This window comes from Myotis yumanensis, unplaced genomic scaffold (assembly GCF_028538775.1).
Source record: "Myotis yumanensis isolate MYYU_CA2020_CCGP unplaced genomic scaffold, mMyoYum1.0.hap1 SCAF_5, whole genome shotgun sequence".
Taxonomy (NCBI): Eukaryota; Metazoa; Chordata; class Mammalia; order Chiroptera; family Vespertilionidae; genus Myotis; species Myotis yumanensis.
In genome coordinates, this window is record NW_027223756.1 from 49476533 (window position 1) to 49494602 (window position 18070).

An 18070-nucleotide genomic window follows, 5' to 3' on the forward strand; every position below is an offset into this window, starting at 1 on the left:
CACTACGACGTGCACTGACCACCAGGGGGCAGATGCTTAACACAGGACCTGCCCCCTGGTGGTCAGTGCGCTCCCACAGGGGGAGCACCGCTCAGCCAGAAGCTGGGCTCATGGCTGGCGAGCGCAGCGGTGGTGGTGGGAGCCTCTACCACCTCTGCTGCAGGCAGGTGATAAGGAGTGAGGGGTCCTGGACTGAGAGAGCCCAGGACTGTGAGAGGGATGTCTGACTGCTGGCTTAGGCCCGATCCCCCCAGGGCAGGCGGACATCCCCCAAGGGATTCCAGTCTGTGAGAGGGCGCAGGCCAGGCTGAGCCCACCCCCACCCCCCCTGAGTGCACAGATTTCGTGCACTGGGCCTCTAGTGGCTTAATAAAGTTGGATCTAGGTCAAAGGGAAAGGAAATATACAAGAGTGTAGAAGAAGAAAATCAATAACATTTAGAGTGAAGGCTCCCATGGTAAAGGCTCCATTGAGCTGTAAGTCTCTCTGGCTGAAGTTTTGCCCAACTGAAGACTCTGCAAAGGGAGGCAGCTCCCACTGGGAGGTACACCTTGGGTTTTGGGTTCATCATTCCAATCACATCTAGCTTTGGGGGTTCTTCTCAGTAATGAACTCCCAACTCAAGGAACTCTTGTGTCTTTCTGGCCTATTTCCCTTTAGAGGTGGCTCAACTCAGACTCCATTTTCTGAAAGGTGGGAAGGGTACTTATCACATGGAAATGGTATATTCAAGAATGCAACTGATCTGGCTCCAGTGGCTTTTTGACATTTTTAAAAAAAGGCAGCTATTTCATTGGGAGAAACATTATCCCCAACTTCACTGCTTAAAGCAAAGCTACCAGATTTTCTCAATTTAATGAGATTTCTTTAAATGCCTAGGACTTATAACTTGACCTAGCTGAAACCTGATGGTGTCTACAGGATTGCAGCCATATTTCAGCCATAATCCCAGCTATGCAAAATAAAAAATGGACATGGTTACTTTGCTCTGTTGCAGGACTCAAGACATTTTTCATAGCTCTGTCCAATACTTCCCTCTGTGAACCTTGTTATACTTTTTATTCACTCTTGACTTTTATCAATGGCCTGGCTATATGGTCTGGCACTTCCAAAACTATACAATGGCATATTAAAGATAATTCTCTTTGGGGTCATGAACTTTAGAAATAAAGTCATGATTAATGATGATACTTGTCTGAGTCACACATGGAGGCTTCTCCACTCAGATGCCACTATTGCTCTCTGATTCACATACATATCAGACAAGGCAATACATTCACCCTCAGAGACTTGGCTGAATTTAAAGGGTTCTTGCTTTTTTATTCAGAGAGTACCACTATCAGACTTGTGACTTCTACCAAAGTTGACCCATTTGTCTTGCAGTAAGGGAGATTGTCACATAGGACATTGTACCTGCTGTTCCTAGATGACTGACTATATTAGACCTTTGAATGTTTCAAGGCTATCAGTAATACTTCACTGCTGTTGACATGTTTTTAAGTAACAATGCTATTTTTCCAGTCCAATCACCCAACTCTAGTCATTTTATCGTATCCCTTGAAACAAATCTATATCACATGTTTAGCTTTCTGGACCATTTTCTTTTGAGAAATGATACACCTTTTATTATAGAGGCTACTCAACAATGAGGAATGATCACAGCATTCAGAGGACTTTTCACACTTGCCACCATCCACAGATACCTGGCGTTTATAAGTGTTGCAATAGTTCCTCAAAAATAATCTCAAAATTATTTCAGAATCTCTCATATCTCCTTCTTGTCCACAAATCTTAGTAGATAGTTTGGTCACCACATGTAAGTCTTCCCTCTCAGCCACTTCCTGAGTAATGATCAGGACAAAAGGGAAGTGAGAATATATAGACTTATTATGTATGTATGTATGTATGTATGTATGTATGTTTGTATTTATTTTTAAAATTTTCTTTATTGTTGACAGTATTACAGATGTTCCCTTTTTTGGTTCATTGATCCCCCACTCCACCCCACACCACACTATTGTCCATGGGTTATGCATATATGCATATAAATTCCCTGGTTAATCTATCCCCACCTACCCCCATTCTTGCTTTCCCTCTGAGATTCATTGGTCTGTTCCATGCTTCTATGCCTCTGGATCTATTTTGTTCATCTGTTTATTTTGTTCATTAGATTTGAACAAATGAGTGAGATTGTGTGACTTATCTTTCTCTGACTGACTTATTTAATTTTCTTATTTTGAATATGGAAAATGTTGGTGAAAGTAAGGCATCCTTAGACCACAAGAAGTACCCTTTGTAAGTTGTTAGGTCTAAGGAAAAACCAACACCCTCAAACTTAGGGTCCATTGCAAAAAAAAAAAAATAATAATACAAATCATTTGAAACCATTTAAAAAATTTTAATCTTAAATAAGCACAATTAATCATCAATGGGATGTGTGCACTCATTAAGCACTGAAATCTTGAGACCAGACTGGATATCACCACCCTCATCTCCTGTTTCACATTAATGCATTGCAGTACTTTGTTTTTATCATTTCAATCCGGGAAACACAGCAGTTTTGGAAGTTATGTGTCACTCAAAGGAATTTGACAATCTAAAGTCAAAACTGAAATTCCTTGAGCTAGCAGTTCAAACAGTATCTGACAGATCTCAGAAATTAGTGTGTTTCCACTGAAAAATCTAAACATCCTCCCCGGCACCCTTGTGCATTTGCAGCAGTGGACCGGGTCATTGTGACCCACAGCACCTCATGGTTTACAGGGCTCCTTCAACTCTAAGAAGCTATGATTCTATGTTGAGAGAAGATTCTTACACAAGAGGACATTCTGTATTATAGCAAGTAGATTTGAGGACAGCATTACATAGAGGAGTCAATAATTTGAAGCCAGGCACCTATGGATTTGTATCCTGCATCTACTTCTTCCTACCTGGAAGCCAGCGAGTCGTTTAAATTCTCTCAGCTTCTTCAAGTGAAAATTAAGATAATGTTATGCATACCTTGCTGCAGCACTGTGAGGATTAAATAATGTAAAGTTCTCAACCAAATGCCTAGTACATTATATAAGTGCTCAATAAATGTTAACTTTTAAAATGAAAATTTAGCCACTGGCTGAGAAATTTTTTTAATACATTGAGTTTTTCATAAATAAATAAAGTACATCACTAAATTAAATTAGAGAATTGAGACTGAAAAATAAAGATTTATGAACTTATTTAAGTAAACATTAATCATTTTTTGAGTACATTCTATCTTGTTTAAGAGCATGCCAACTTTTAAAAATATAAGTATGCATAATGTCTACTTATTTCATGAAAATATAACCCTCCAAACAAATTCTGTTTTCCAGATTTTCCAGAGAATTACAAGATGACACAATCCTAGGAAATTATTAACAGCATTGATCACTTGTTTTTTTTAATACTTAAAAAAAACCTATTTAAATTAATTATGTGATTTACATAGAAGTTTTGTTTAGTAAAAATTTATATTAATATAGCATTCCATTCATCAACATAAAGAGTAAAAGATTGAATCTTTCTTTTTCCCCATTTAATCTTATTGCCAGTTTCTGAAGCTTTCCACTCTGCGCCTGTCAAACATTGTTTTTCAATATGAGCAAAATAGATCTTGAAAATTATGGCATGTTTCCTTTTCCTTCTGAAAGAAGAGTAAAACTTGGAGAGGAGGAGGAGAGAAGAAGGAAGGAGTGAGGGATGGGGAAAATCAACCTATACCTGTATTGTAGATACATACTCAGGGGTAAAAGAGAAAACTTGTTATACTGGCTTTTCACATTCTTACCAGTTTGCATATCATTTGTGATAGTTGTGCTTGGTTGATGAGTTATTTAAATATCCTTGAGTCATATCCTAATTTCTAGATAAGCTTCAGATCTGATGGGAGTACAGTTAATATCAGGTTTGACAGTCTTTGCAGCTGTGAGACATGATGAGTTTACCACAGGACCCAAGGTTGTGATTTTTTAAAAAAATATATTTTATTGATTTTTTACGGAGAGGAAGGGAGAAGGATAGAGAGCTAGAAACATCAATGAGAGAGAAACATCGATCAGCTGCCTCCTGCACACTCCCTACTGGGGATGTGCCCGCAACCAAGGTACATGCCCTTGACCAGAATCGAACCCGGGACCCTTGAGTCCGCAGGCCAATGCTCTATCCACTGAGCCAAACAAGTCAGGGCCAAGCTTGTGATTTTTATTGAGCAGTATTGTCCCTATAAACTCTGACTTCATGGAATAGTAAAGGGTAACAATCAAGGGCTGGAACAGAGCCAGTCAGCCGTGCAATAACATTATTAGGCAGTAGCACCCCGGATGATTTGGTGGGGCAGGGATTGCGCAGCTCTAGTGAAGCAATCACCTCTGATACAGTAGGTACAAGATGATCTGTAGGACTGAATCTGCACGCTGAAGCACAAGAAACTGGAGAACAACAGCAATGGACCAGAATCAACTAATATTCTTGGCACAAAAACATGTATGAGATCCAAGAGAAAAAAAACAAACAAACTACTTACCCACCCACAGGGAAAGCAACAGTATCCCAAGAGGAATTGAAAAACCTTTCTCTAAAATCTTGAAAAATTTATCTACATATTTTCTCTGCATTTTTCTCTACCTCTGCTCTCTCAATGTTACTCTAAAGAAAGACTTTCCTCCTCTGTCTCTACAGTGGGAGAACATGGAAGCAAAATAATGACCCAGAGGAGCCACTGGCACAGAAAGACGACCATGTGCCTTTGCAGATTTTTGTGTGTGTAGAAACTAAATTTGATCGGGAATAGGGGACAGAGAAGACAGAACTGAAAGGAAGGGCCTGGCTAAGAGGTAAGAGATAAGCAGTGTCATGAGATAGAGACTCAACATTGAGCAGCCTATCTATGTACTAGTAGACCCTCTCTGGAATCTAATGTCTGTGTCCAGTTCCCTTTGCAAAATCCTAGACTTTTGTATGCCCATTCGCGAGTGGAAGTATCTTAGGTGGAGATGAAGGCATGAAAGGAAAACTCTACTCCTGACCAAAGTGAAAATAAACAAAACCATTTGGGCATCTCTCTTTGAGCCTGAGCAATAGTGAATACACTGCCAAAGTTAAAATCTTCATATGAAGCTACTGGTTTCAAACAACATTATGAGTTCTAGGAAATTCTGAAAAATTCTGCAACAAATGTCAAAAAATATTTCAAATGTTGAATAAAATTTTTAATAATAGGAATCACATAAATAAATGGGTTCTAATGAAATCGATGGAAATTGTCTGGAGCCAGGAATTAAGCAAGAACACAAGTCCAGGAGGTAACTGAATCCTAAAGCAGCCCAATGACCCAGGGAAATATACCTCTGGTCGCTTAGAACTTTGGTTTTTAATGATTGAAGACAGGCAAGACAAAGATTAGAGATATTATATAGTGAGGAATTGGTTGAAGACCCTTGTGTAAAACCCAGAGTTGTAAATACCTAAATCATGGAAGGGATGAAATAGGAGGCATCTCTGACTAGAAGAACTGACTTTGGCTAAAGGGAGAAGGAATGGTTTTTCCAAAATATTTTTGTCCATAGACCTGCTCTTAAGTGGGCTTGTAGCTTTCTGGGATATAGAGGAAGTAGGCACATTCTTTCTTAGTGAAACATCCTCATGTTAAACCTCAACAAACTCCTACAGAATTTTACCAAACGTATGCTCAGAATCAAAGATCATGAAACACAGAAGTAAAACAAGGACTTGTGAGTAAGAGATGCAGTACTAACAGATACCAGAAAGACACAAATATTGGAGTTATTAGAAATATAAAATGAGTATGACTAATGCTTTTATATAAATAAAAGATGGAATAAAAATTATGAGTAAGGATCAAGCACTTATCAAAGATGAGCAGACGTAGTTGAAGAAAAGCAAAATTGAACTTTCAGAAATGAAAACTGTAGTCAATGAAATTAAAACTCAGTTAACAAAATAACATTTTAAGAGATAATTACAAGCTAGAAGATATAAATTGAGAAGTCATACAATTGTTACAGAGACAAAGTGATGGAAAAGTGTAAAAGGTTGAGAAACATGAGCTAGTCCAACACATATGTAATCAAAGTTCTGGAAAAAATAATAAATGAAGAAGCAATATCTTAATGGACAATGGCTGAGAATTTCATGAGACCTAATGAACTAATTCTGATGAGCAACAACAAATCCAAAATAAGATAAGTTATCATATGTAGGTACTAAATTATTCTTCAATGCACAGATGTAATTTTCTGCATTAGATTTTCAGCAGGGCCATTCTGTTATTGCCATTATGTTGACCAGTAGTCCTTCCACCTGCCTCCCTTTAATTCCTAGCTTATTATTTTTACACAATATCCAATTGTCTCCTCAGCCTATTCTATACATATGAAAAGAAAAACTGCAGACCACCAAATAAAACAACAGGTATTTATAAAATAGCAGAGAGAAAGATAGATTATAGACAAAGGAATGGAAACTACACTAACATGTGACTTCCCAACAAACTTCTCAACAGAAACCGGAAGACATTAGAATCTTCAACATGCTAAATGTTTCTTTCAACCTAGAATTATACTCAGTAAAGGCATCTGTCAAAGAAAGCCAAATTAAATACATTTTCGTGCAATAAGTGGTCTACTACAATAGATTGTCCCTGAAGAAACATCTGAAAAATATACTCTAAGAAGAAGGAAAAGATATTAGGAAGAAGGTCTGAGCTGTATAGAAACATGGGACATAAAGAGAGATAATTGGAGAGGGCTTACAGGAGACTTCAATAGCCTAGGTAATGTTCTATTTCATTCTACTTATTATATATACATATGTTCTTTATGTACCAAGTGCTTTACAATTCTATTTTATTTTTTTATCCAGAAGAGGACACTTTTTATATACAATACTTTTTTAAAATGGCAATGTATTTTGTGAAAAATCAATGGGAAAAGCTAATGCAGTAAATAGTGTTGGCAAAACTGTACACCCATTTGGAAAAACATATCATGAAATATCAATATGACATGATACAACCATACATGAAATTCCAAATAGATTTAAAGTAAAAAGTTCTTAAAGAAGATAAGGAGAGTGTTTGTGTAATTTTGATGTGAAACAGAAAGGTAGACTTGACTATGTACTACATATGACAAGAGACACCATGAGCAAAATTAAAAGGTACATATCAAAACAGACAAATATTGCATATAAAATTATTTATTGGTATATAAAGAGCTTTTATACCTTATTAGGGAAAGGGGGCAAAATAAACAAGTAAGCAATTCACAAGTAAAATAAATACAAAGGGCAAATATATTAGTCAACCATATTAGTAATTAAAAAATACAAAGTAAATGCCCTAACTGGTTTGGCTGCCCTAACTGGTTTGGCTCAGGGGATAGAGCATCAGCCTGTGGACTGAAAGGTCCCTAGTTCGATTCCGGTCAAGGGCATGTACCTTGGTTGTGGGCACATCCCCAGTAGGAGGTGAGCAGGAGGCAGCTGATCGATGTTTCTCTCTCATTGATATTTCTAACTCTATATCCTTCTCCCTTTCTCTCTGTAAAAAATTAATAAAATATATTTTAAAAACAAACAAAGTAAAGATCGTTTAATCAGCTGTCAGATTAGCAAAAATTAAAAATTATCTTTAGTGCCCAATGCTGTTATGAGAAAATAGGTGGCTCTTAAAATATTATTTAGATTACAAATTTAAAAATACTTTTGGAGGTTAATTTGTCAATATGTGTCAAAATTTTAAATGTATATATACCTTGTTACAGCAACTTGACATCTTTCAATTTATTATAAGGAAGTAGTGATTTGATATATATGAAAAGATGCATTTTCATTGTAATCCTATATAATAAAAGGGTAATATGCAAATTGACCCTAACAGCAGAACAACTGGGAATGACTGGTCACTATGACACACACTGACCACCAGGGGGAAGACGCTCAATGCAGGAGCTGCCCTCTGGTGTCAGTGGCTCCCACATGGGAAGCTCTGCTCAGCCACAAGCCAGGCTGATGGCTGCCAGTACAGTGGTGGTGGTGGGAGCCTCTCCCGCCTCCTCAGCAGCACTAAGGATGTCCGACTGCAGCTTAGGCCTGCTCCCCGCTGGCAAGTGGACATCCCCTGAAGGCTCCCGGGCTGCCAGAGGGTTGTCTGACTGCTTGCTTGGGCTCATTTCCCCGGGGAGCGGGCCTAAGCCAGCAAGTGGATATCCCTCAAGGGGTCCCAGACTGAGAGAGGGCACAAGCCCGGCTGAGGGACCCCCATGAGTGCACAAATTTTTGTGCACTGGGCCTCTAGTATTTATAATAAAGAAGAAATTATAAACAGCCTAAATTTCCATCAACAGGGGACACTTTATTTTTTTATTTAATTTAATTTATATTTTTATTGAATTTATTGGGGTCACATTGGTTAATAAAATTATATAGGTTTCAGTTGTACAATTCTATAATAGAACATCTGTAAACTATTGTGTGCTCACCACTCCAAGTCAAGTCTCCTTCCATCATCATTTATCCCCTCTTTAACCTCCCCCTCTCCCCTTTCCCTCTGCTAATTACCATACTGTTGTCTGTGTCTATGAGTTTTTTTGTTTTGTTTTATTTTGCTTAATCCCTTCACCTTTTTTACCAAGTCCTCCACCCCTTTCCCTCTAAGTACATTAAAAATAGCTGAAACTCACTATATGGTTCCTCTAGAAAAAAAAATACTGTAGTATAAGAAAAAGCAGCATGTTATTGTGACAATGCAGTGAAAATGAATTCTTTGTAAAAAGTCTATATTTATAAAAAGCCAGTGACGAGAACTCCGTAATGGAATGACCAGTCGCTATGACTCCCACTGCGGCTAGCGAACAGGCCCAATCAGGGAGTGGGGCTGGCCAGCCAACCTCCTGCAGCCCCTCCCCCCAGCTTGCCCCACCCTTGATTGGGCCCCAATCAGGGCAGGCCAACCTCCCGCATTCTCCTCCTTCCAACAGGCCTGGCCCGATCTGCTGATTGGGGCCAGGCCACTGGGACCCCACCCATGCATGAATTCATGCACTGAGCCTCTAATAATTTATAAGAGGATGGAAAAAACTTTTAGACAACTGTCTGGATTATGAAAATGGATTCGTGCAGTTGTTTTTCCTGAGAAATATGAGCACCAGTCAAATCTATAGAACAGGCTCAGAAGGAGATAATTTTATGTTATGTAAAAATAAGAAGCTAGGAATTAAAGCACTACTGGTCAACACAATGGCAGTAACACGATGAGCCCTGCTGAAAATCTGATGCATAAAATCCGTGCATTGAAGAAAAATTTCAGAGTGCTCTTAAAATAAGGAACAAGCCCTGACCAGTTTGGCTCAATGGATAAGAGCGTCAGCCTAGTCCGCAGGTTTGATTCTGGTCAAGGGCATGTACCTTGGTTGCGGGCACATCCCCAGTAGGGGTTGTGCAGGAGGCAGCTGATCGATGTTTCTTTCTCATCGATGTTTCTAACTCTCTATCCTTCTCCCTTCCTCTCTGTAAAAAATCAATAAAATATATTTTAAAAAAATAAGGAACAAAATAATAAGGTGAATGAGATGATAAAAGGACAGTAAACATGAAAAACAGAGAATAGAGATACAATTTAAAAAGTGTAGATAGTGCTGAGGAAGGACAAAAACAGTAGGAATATCTACAACATATTTATTGAGAGCCTCCTGTTTGTAGGGCCTGAGCTGAAATATACTCACGTCATGTCACTTACTAAGAGGTGAGGTCAGCATTAGTTCCCCAGTTACATAAGAGGAGATTAAGCCTCAGAGAAGGGTTTACTAAAGATCAATTAGTTGGAATTTGAACCCAGATTTTTCTGATTCAAATGTTTGAACTGTTATCTTTCCCAATAACATCAACAAAATTAAGATTCAAGTTACTTTGGATAAGGGAAGAGTCATTTTGTATGCAGACCAGATAAAATCAATGAAAAAAAATATTAAAATTTCATATTCCAAGTAATATATCATGGAAATATTATATGTGTGTGTATCACATAGATCAAAGGAGAAAATAAAGACACCAGTATAATTTATGAGTGTGCATGCAGAGCTCTAAAATAAAATCAACAACTACTGAATTTAGTAGTTAAGTTGCAAAAGAATAAAGACCACATGCATTGTTTAATCTTAAAATTTATATACTATTTGATTTAGATATGTCATGTGAGAAAATGTATTATAACATATCATTTATATAAACCAAAGAAGTTCAATTACAAGGTAATCTCACTTGTACCCTCAAGGCATTTAATAACCTTAAAACTCCTCTATAATAAAATGACTTAATAAATGAGAATATACTTAATTCTTATGATGAAGAATATAGGGTGTCCCAAAAATGTATACATACACTTTGAATAATCATAAAGTTTATTAAAATACATTTTGTTTTCAAAATTGAGCTATCGGCTGTTAAAGTGTATATACATTTCTTGGGATACCCTGTATTTTTCTAACCAACAGCCAAAATTACATTTAAAGGTTAAAATATCGGAACAATTTCCAATTAAATCAAGAAACAAGGTGGTGCTGCTCCTTCATGCACTCTCCAGGGAAAAGAGTATCTTGATAAAATAACAGTTATTTGATTGTATTTGATAAGACAAGGGTCTCAAGGTCAGGGCACTTCTTACTAAATGCTATTTTTGCCAAATGTTAAAATGTATCACAGTATTTTGCAGACACAGCTGTAAACAAGATGAGCTCGAGAGGGGCCCAACAAGATAAGTGTAGCCAACTGCAAAGAAGAAATTAACATGCAATTAACCAACTAGTGTATATAAGCAATGGCTAAGCCTCCCTTTCCGGAGACAGAACTTTGGATATGAATCCCCTTTCCTTTACTTGTTGCAAGTAAGTGAAGCTACCTAAGGACAACCACGTCTTTTTCTTGAATAGAGCACCCCAAATGGTGAACCCCTTTGAGTTTGGTAACAATTGGGCTACTGAGAAGCAGGACAAGTGATATTATACTATTAAGCACTCAAATATATCGCAGAGCCTGAACCATATTAAAATTGCTGAATTTAATATGGCCGCCTGACAACCAAATAGCTGACCTTTGCTGGTAACAGCCCAGCCTCAACCTGTTCACCCTAATGAAAACTTGATCATGTAAATTATCTCTTTCTTACTGATTGATTTGAGAGCGAGAGAAAAACATCGATGTATTGTTCCACTTATTTATGCATTCATCGGTTGCTTCTTGTATGTGCCCTGACATGGGATTAAACCCACAACCTTAACGTATTGGGACAATGCTCTAACCAAGTGAGCTATCTGGCCAGGGCCTCATGTAAATTATCTTAAATTAATCCTCACATTACTTTGAAAGTATGGTATGCTTGCCAACATTTTACATGTGGAAACTTGCAGGATCACACAAATTAAATGGTGAATCAATATTTGAGCTTAGGTCTCCCTCTTACTCACCAAAGCCCCATGTTCCTAGTATGTACCTACTGCCAACCATGTGCCAGGAACTCAGCTCTAATCCCAAAAGTAACATCACAAACAAAGGATTATTAAGCAAAAAAAAAAATGAGCACCCTGTTTTCTCTTCAATCTGTCACAGTTCAAATACATTTACTTATCTGGTTTCTGAGAAGCTAATCATTGCCAAGCTTGTACCACCATCTCAGTGAGGAAATAGATACACATCAAAAACAGCTTGAGGCCCTAACCGGTTTGGCTCAGTGGATAGAGTGTCCGCCTGCGGACTGAAGTGTCCCAGGTTTGATTCCAGTCAGGGGCATGTACCTTGGTTGTGGGCACATCCCTAGTAGGAGGTGTGCAGGAGGCAGCTGATTGATGATTCTCTCCCATCAATGTTTTTAACTCTCTATCCCTCTCCCTTCCTCTCTGTAAAAAATCAATAAAATATATATTTTTTAAAAAAACAGCTTGAGAACAAATACATGCCAGTACGAACAAGAGCAAAGGAATTGTTTTAAAGGAAAAAGAACATGAAGTTAACATGGAAAGTCTCCTTGAAGGGGAAATCTCTTGAGATGGCCTTTGAAAGAGGATTTGGCTTAATGTGTCCAATAAATATTAACCAGAAAAAAAAAAAGAGCCAGAGAGGCACATTTAAAGAGACAGAAAAGTAGGAGGTAGCAAAATGATGTGTTCTTCAGGGTAAATATAATTATACACATTTATAAAGAGAAATTATAACGAGAGATGAAACTCAGTGGTTCAGCGAATGAAAAGCTAACCCTAAGGAGCTAGTGTCTGATTTTGTAGGCAATTACCTTCAGGTTCAGCTATGACTGCCACCCAGTATGTAAAGTTGGTGTTTGATCTTTTCCTATGCAACTCAAAATAGCCGTTATCTTCTGTTTCTCTAATTTAAAAGCTGTTTTACTGCTTATCCTGAGACTTTTAAAAAAATATATATTTTATTGATTTTTTACAGAGAGGAAGGGAGAGAGATAGAGAGTTAGAAACATTGATGAGAGGGAAACATCGATCAGTCGCCTCCTGCACATCTCCCACTGGGGATGTGCCCGCAACCCAGGTACATGCCCTTGACCAGAATCGAACCTGGGACCCCTCAGTCCGCAGGCCAATGCTCTATCCACTGAGCCAAACCGGTTTTGGCCCTGAGACCTTTTTTTGAGACTTTTTTTGTTAAGATTTTAGGCGCAGACATGCTCTTTTTCCTACCTATGAAATATTATTTACTACACAAACAATCTGTGACTCAGTTATAAGACTGAATGATTTATAGGTTCCCAGAAAAAATGTTCATTTCATAATTATATTGAAGTACTATCCCAATATCATTTTAATTGGCTGTGTTTTTTTTTTTCCTATTGCTGTTTATTGATTTAGTCTCCAAGGAAGTATATGTAAATGTGTGTGTGTTTTATTGAAACACAGGTGGAATTATGAAAATGTTACTTTATGTTATTTATTTAGCTAAGTGTCCTTTGGCGCATTATTTATTGAAGATTTGCCCTATGTAAATTGAAAATAATAACTCCGACCTTGTTGAGTTTAGTTTTAGGATTAACGATGATGCATATTAAGCCACAAGGGTATATACAACTTCCATATTTGGGCAGTGAGTAATATAACCATCGTTAATCATATATGGGTTGATGTTCAGTGAGCTTACAAAATATTAGGGAAGATGTGGCTTTGCTAATCGAGATGGGTTCAAATATTGGATTCAACACTTAATTTCTGCATGATCCTGGACAAGTTTATCTTAGATCTATAATTTCCAAAAGAAGCCAAATAGATTTAAAACTAGACTCACCTTACTGGGGGGTAGGGGAAGCCGGGGTATTGTCAAGGGCGGGGGTGGGGGGGAAAGGACACATATGTAATACCCTTTGTAATGCTTTAAGCAATAAAAAAAATAAAAAATAAATTAAATAAAATAAAAAAAATAAAATAAAACTAGACTCACCTTAGAGTATTTCCCAATCGTGCCATGCTAACTTCACACACACAAAAATCTTTTCTCAGTTGATCCTTATCTGTGAGTTAAATTTGTATGGTTAATGGTACTTGCTTATGTAGGTCAGAGTCTTTGAGCCTTTAATCCAGGACTCCTTTCTTTCAATTTTTGAGTACACAAGAATAAGTATGTATCTGGTATGAAAATTCCCATTAAACAATCCTAGTGGAAAAGCTAGCTAATTCAGCCTTGGCCTTTTTGGCTCAGTGGATAGAGCTTCCGTCGGCCTATGGACTGAAGGGTCCCAGGTTAGATTCTAGTCAAGGGCACATGCATGGCTTGCGGATCAATCATTATCTCTCATCAATGACGTTTCTACCTCTTTCTTCATCTCTAAAATCAATAAAAATATATTTAAAAAATTAATTCAGATGATATTACCTCAAAGTAATTGTGATAGAAAATTCTAGCAAATATTTTTTGTATATGGTTAGCTGCAAACCGCTATCTGTAGTCATAGTAACCTACAAAAATCAACCACAACACATTGTAAATTTAATGTGGCAATTATGTCACTTATTTTCCCTTTGGATGGGAGGGATTATATCTTATACTATACTACTTCATAAAATCTGTGGCATGTAGTACATTCTGAATGCAGAGTTAGCAATCAGTAAATGCTAGGGAAAGGATGACTTGATAGCATTAGTTTTAGGCCTGTCAAAGCCTATTTTGAATCCACAAATCTTAGATTTCCCAAACTATGCATTTTGTAAATGCAAGCAAAGGTAGGTTTTAAATGGAAGATCCGTATTTTTAGGGGCCGCTAGACAAGCAAAAGAAGGAGAAAGGCTTCCAACACAAGTCACATATCAGTAGCAAGCTTTTCATGTATGGATGAAAGTACCTTCAAATACCATGCATAACGATTTCCAACACTTCTTCTATTTTCACTATGTGTGAACATAAAAGTAAGCTTTGCAAAAGTAAGCTTTTCCTTTGCCTGCACTATAAATTCATTTCTTACTTATGTTTCAAATAGAACAATATTGCCAACCCTCCCATTTGAAAGTCATTTTTTTTTTCAGGGAAATGGCCATTCAATGTTTTTTGTGGATTTCTGACTTTATGTAATCAATAGTAAATTTTGAAATGCTTTCTTGGAACATAGCACCATTTTCTATGTGCAGTATTGGGCAAGAATCCAAATAGGCATGATATCACATCTACCTAAAATTTGCTTTGCAATTTCAACTGCATGGGGGTGGTAATTTCTGTGGTTTGTTTAATCAACACAGTGTTTATTGACAACTGTTTCTTGGCTGGTATCAATGCTGCCTTTGGCTGAGTCCTTAAAGGGAATATTTTGAAATGTAATCATTATTGTCCCTTTTAATTTAAGATCTACAGCTGAGCAATTTTAGTGATATCCTTGTCACTTCTTAAGGCATCAATCCTGAGGTCTGCTATTACTTAGATATTTAATTAGATAAAAAGTACCTAGTTTCTCTATGCCCCAGTTTCTTTCAAAATAAAGTAGATATATAGGCTGAGTTTCTTTGTAAGACTAATGCCTCTTCCTGGCAATGTCTTCTAGATTCCTTTAACTAGAGTTTAAATTTGAGATTCTCCAGTGAATATTTACATGACTTTTTCTTCATTTTAATAAAGAAAGCTGTAAATGACTAGTAGTAGGTGAATAGTTAAGTTGTACAGCTATTATAAAATATTAGAGGCCCGGTGCACGGATTTGTGCACCCTGCCCTGTGGGGATCGGACTGAAACCAGCTCTCTGACATCCCCCAAGGGGTCCCAGATTACGAGAAGGCACAGATCAGGCAGAGGGACACCACTGGTGTACGATCAGGGACAGGGAGTGACTGTGGCAAGGCTCCAGGGGGTGTCCAGCCCATCTCGCCCAGTCCCAATGGGCCAGACCCCAGCAGCAAGCTAACCTACTGGTCGGAGCTTTTATTATATAGGACTAGAGGCCCAGTGCATGAAATTCATGCACAGGTTGGGTGTGTCCCTCAGCCCAGCCTACATCCTCTCCAACCTGGGACCCCTCGAGGGATGTCCAGCTGCCCATTTAGGCCTGATTCCTCAATCCAGATCTGCTGGCTCCCAACCACTTGCCTGTCTGCTTACCTGATTTCCCCTAACCCCTTCTGCCTGCCAGCCTGATCACCCCATAACCACTCTCCTGCCAGCCTGATCGATGCCTAACTGCTCCCCTGCTGGCCTGATTGCCCTTAACTGCCCTCCCCTGCCTGCTTGGTCACCCTTAACTACCCTCCCCTGCTGGCATGGTCCCCCCCTACAGGCCTGGTCACCCCCAACTGCCCTCCCCTGCATGGCTGGTCCCCCACAACTGCCCTCCCCTGCCAGCCTGGTTACCCTAACTGCCCTCCCCTGCAGACCTAGTTCCCCCCAACTGCCCTCCCTTTCAGACCTTGTCCCTCCCACCTGCCCCCCCCCCCCCCCCGCCAGCCTGATCACCCACAACTGCCCTCCTCTGCTGGCCATCTTGTGTGCACATGGGGGCAGCCATCTTGTGTGTTGGAGTGATGGTCAATTTGCATATTACCTCTTTATTATATAGGATGTAGGTGAATCAAACACAGAGCATGCATCAGGACAAAAATAATTACTTGATGATTGTGACTCTTCTTCCTCAATTAGTATTGATAATTTATTCCAGAAGCATGTAATGTGTCTTTAATAACACTTTGCAAGTGTGTTTTCTGGAATACAACTTCTACATAAAATTAATTGTTTTTTTACTGTAAAATGGTTCTTAGACCAATATATTTGAGAAATAAGTCAAATAATATCAAACAGGATTTTTAATTGCAGGATTTTCTGGAATTTTTAGTATGCTGGTAGTCATTTTGGACTTTCTAAAAAGAGTTTATATTTTGATGAAATCCAAATATACTTTTTTTCCTTTCATAATACTTTTTTGTGTTCTAAGATATTTTCATTTACCTAAAGATTGCAAAGTTTTTCTTCTATGCTTTCTTCTAAAAGGTTTATATTTTTAGTTTTTACATTTAGATCTCTGAACTACTTTTGTGTTAATTTTTATGAGTGATATGAGTTTAGGAATTGAAAATAATTTTTTCAACTAAAAATCCAGTTATTCCTATATTGTTTGTTGAAAGATTATTATTTCACACTTATCCTGCCACAACCAAATGATTTTTTTTTCTGAACTCTTTATTCTGTTCCATTGATTTTTGTGTGTCTTTTGTAGCTTTATATTAAGTCTTGATATCTGGTAGTATAAATCCTCCCACTTTTTAAAAAGTGTTTTGCCTCTTCTAGCTCCTCTGTATTTGCATATCTGTTTCAGAATCACCTAATCAAGTTGTACAGGAAAGCTTGCTGGATTAGATTGAATCTATGGATAGGTTGGAGGGAAAGTGGCATCTTAACCTTGAATCCTCTAATTCATGAATATGGTATTTCTCCAAACATTTAGATAAAGGGCTGGCAAATGTCTTCCGTAAAGTGTAATGTAGTAAATATTGTTTATGCTTTGCTAAATCATGTAGTCTCTGTTGAAGTTTCTCAACTGCAAAAGCTGCCATACCCAAATGATACAAATGGGTGTGGCTGAATTCTAAAAACAAAATAGGCTAAAAGCTGTAGGCCATAGTTTATCAACCTTTGATTTAGGTCACCTTCAGTTTCTCCCAGCAGTGTTTTGTAGTTTTCAGTGTACATGTTATTAAATTTATGCTTAAGTATTTTATGTTGGATACTTTTGAAAATTAAGTTTCTTAAAACTTTTAACTTCTAATTATTGATTGATGTATAAAACATATAATTTATGTTTATACACTTATCTTGTATTCTGCTAAATTCACTTATAGTACTAGGAATTTTACTGGTAGGTTCCTCAGGAACCTATTCTCTGGAAATAAAGACATTTTACCTATTTCTTTCCATTCTTTATGACTTTTTCTATCTTATTGCACTGTCTAGGTTCTCCAGGACCAGTTGAACAGGAGTGATGAAAGCAGACATCTTTGGTGGTAGTTGATTTTCAGGGTAAAGCATTCCCCTTTCACTATCAAGTAAAATGTTAGCTATATACTTTTTTGTGGTTACCCTTTATCAGGTAGAGAGTTTTCCTCCATTTCTAGTTCCCTGAGAGGTTTCATCATGGCTGATATGTTGAATTTTGTCAAATGCTTTTTTCTTCTTTATTCAATTACTACTGAGCTTTTCATTGACTGGCTTTTTAATGTTAAGTCAGCTTTGCATTCATTACATGATTAATCCTCACTTGTTTCTAATGTATTATCCTTTTTATACATTAGGTTAGAGTTTTAATATTTTGTTAAGAAATTTTGTGCCATATTCAAAAATATTCTGCTGTAGATTTCTTTTCATATAATATTTTTGCTGGTTTTGACAGAGTAATTAATGGCCTCATAAAATAAGTTGATAAGTATTTCTTCCTCCTACATTTTCTTAAAGAGTTTGTGTAAGATTGGCATTATTTTTCCCTTTATTCTTTAGTGGAATTTGTCAATGAATCCATTCAGGCCTAGAGTTCTATTTGTGGGAAGGATTTTAATTATGAATT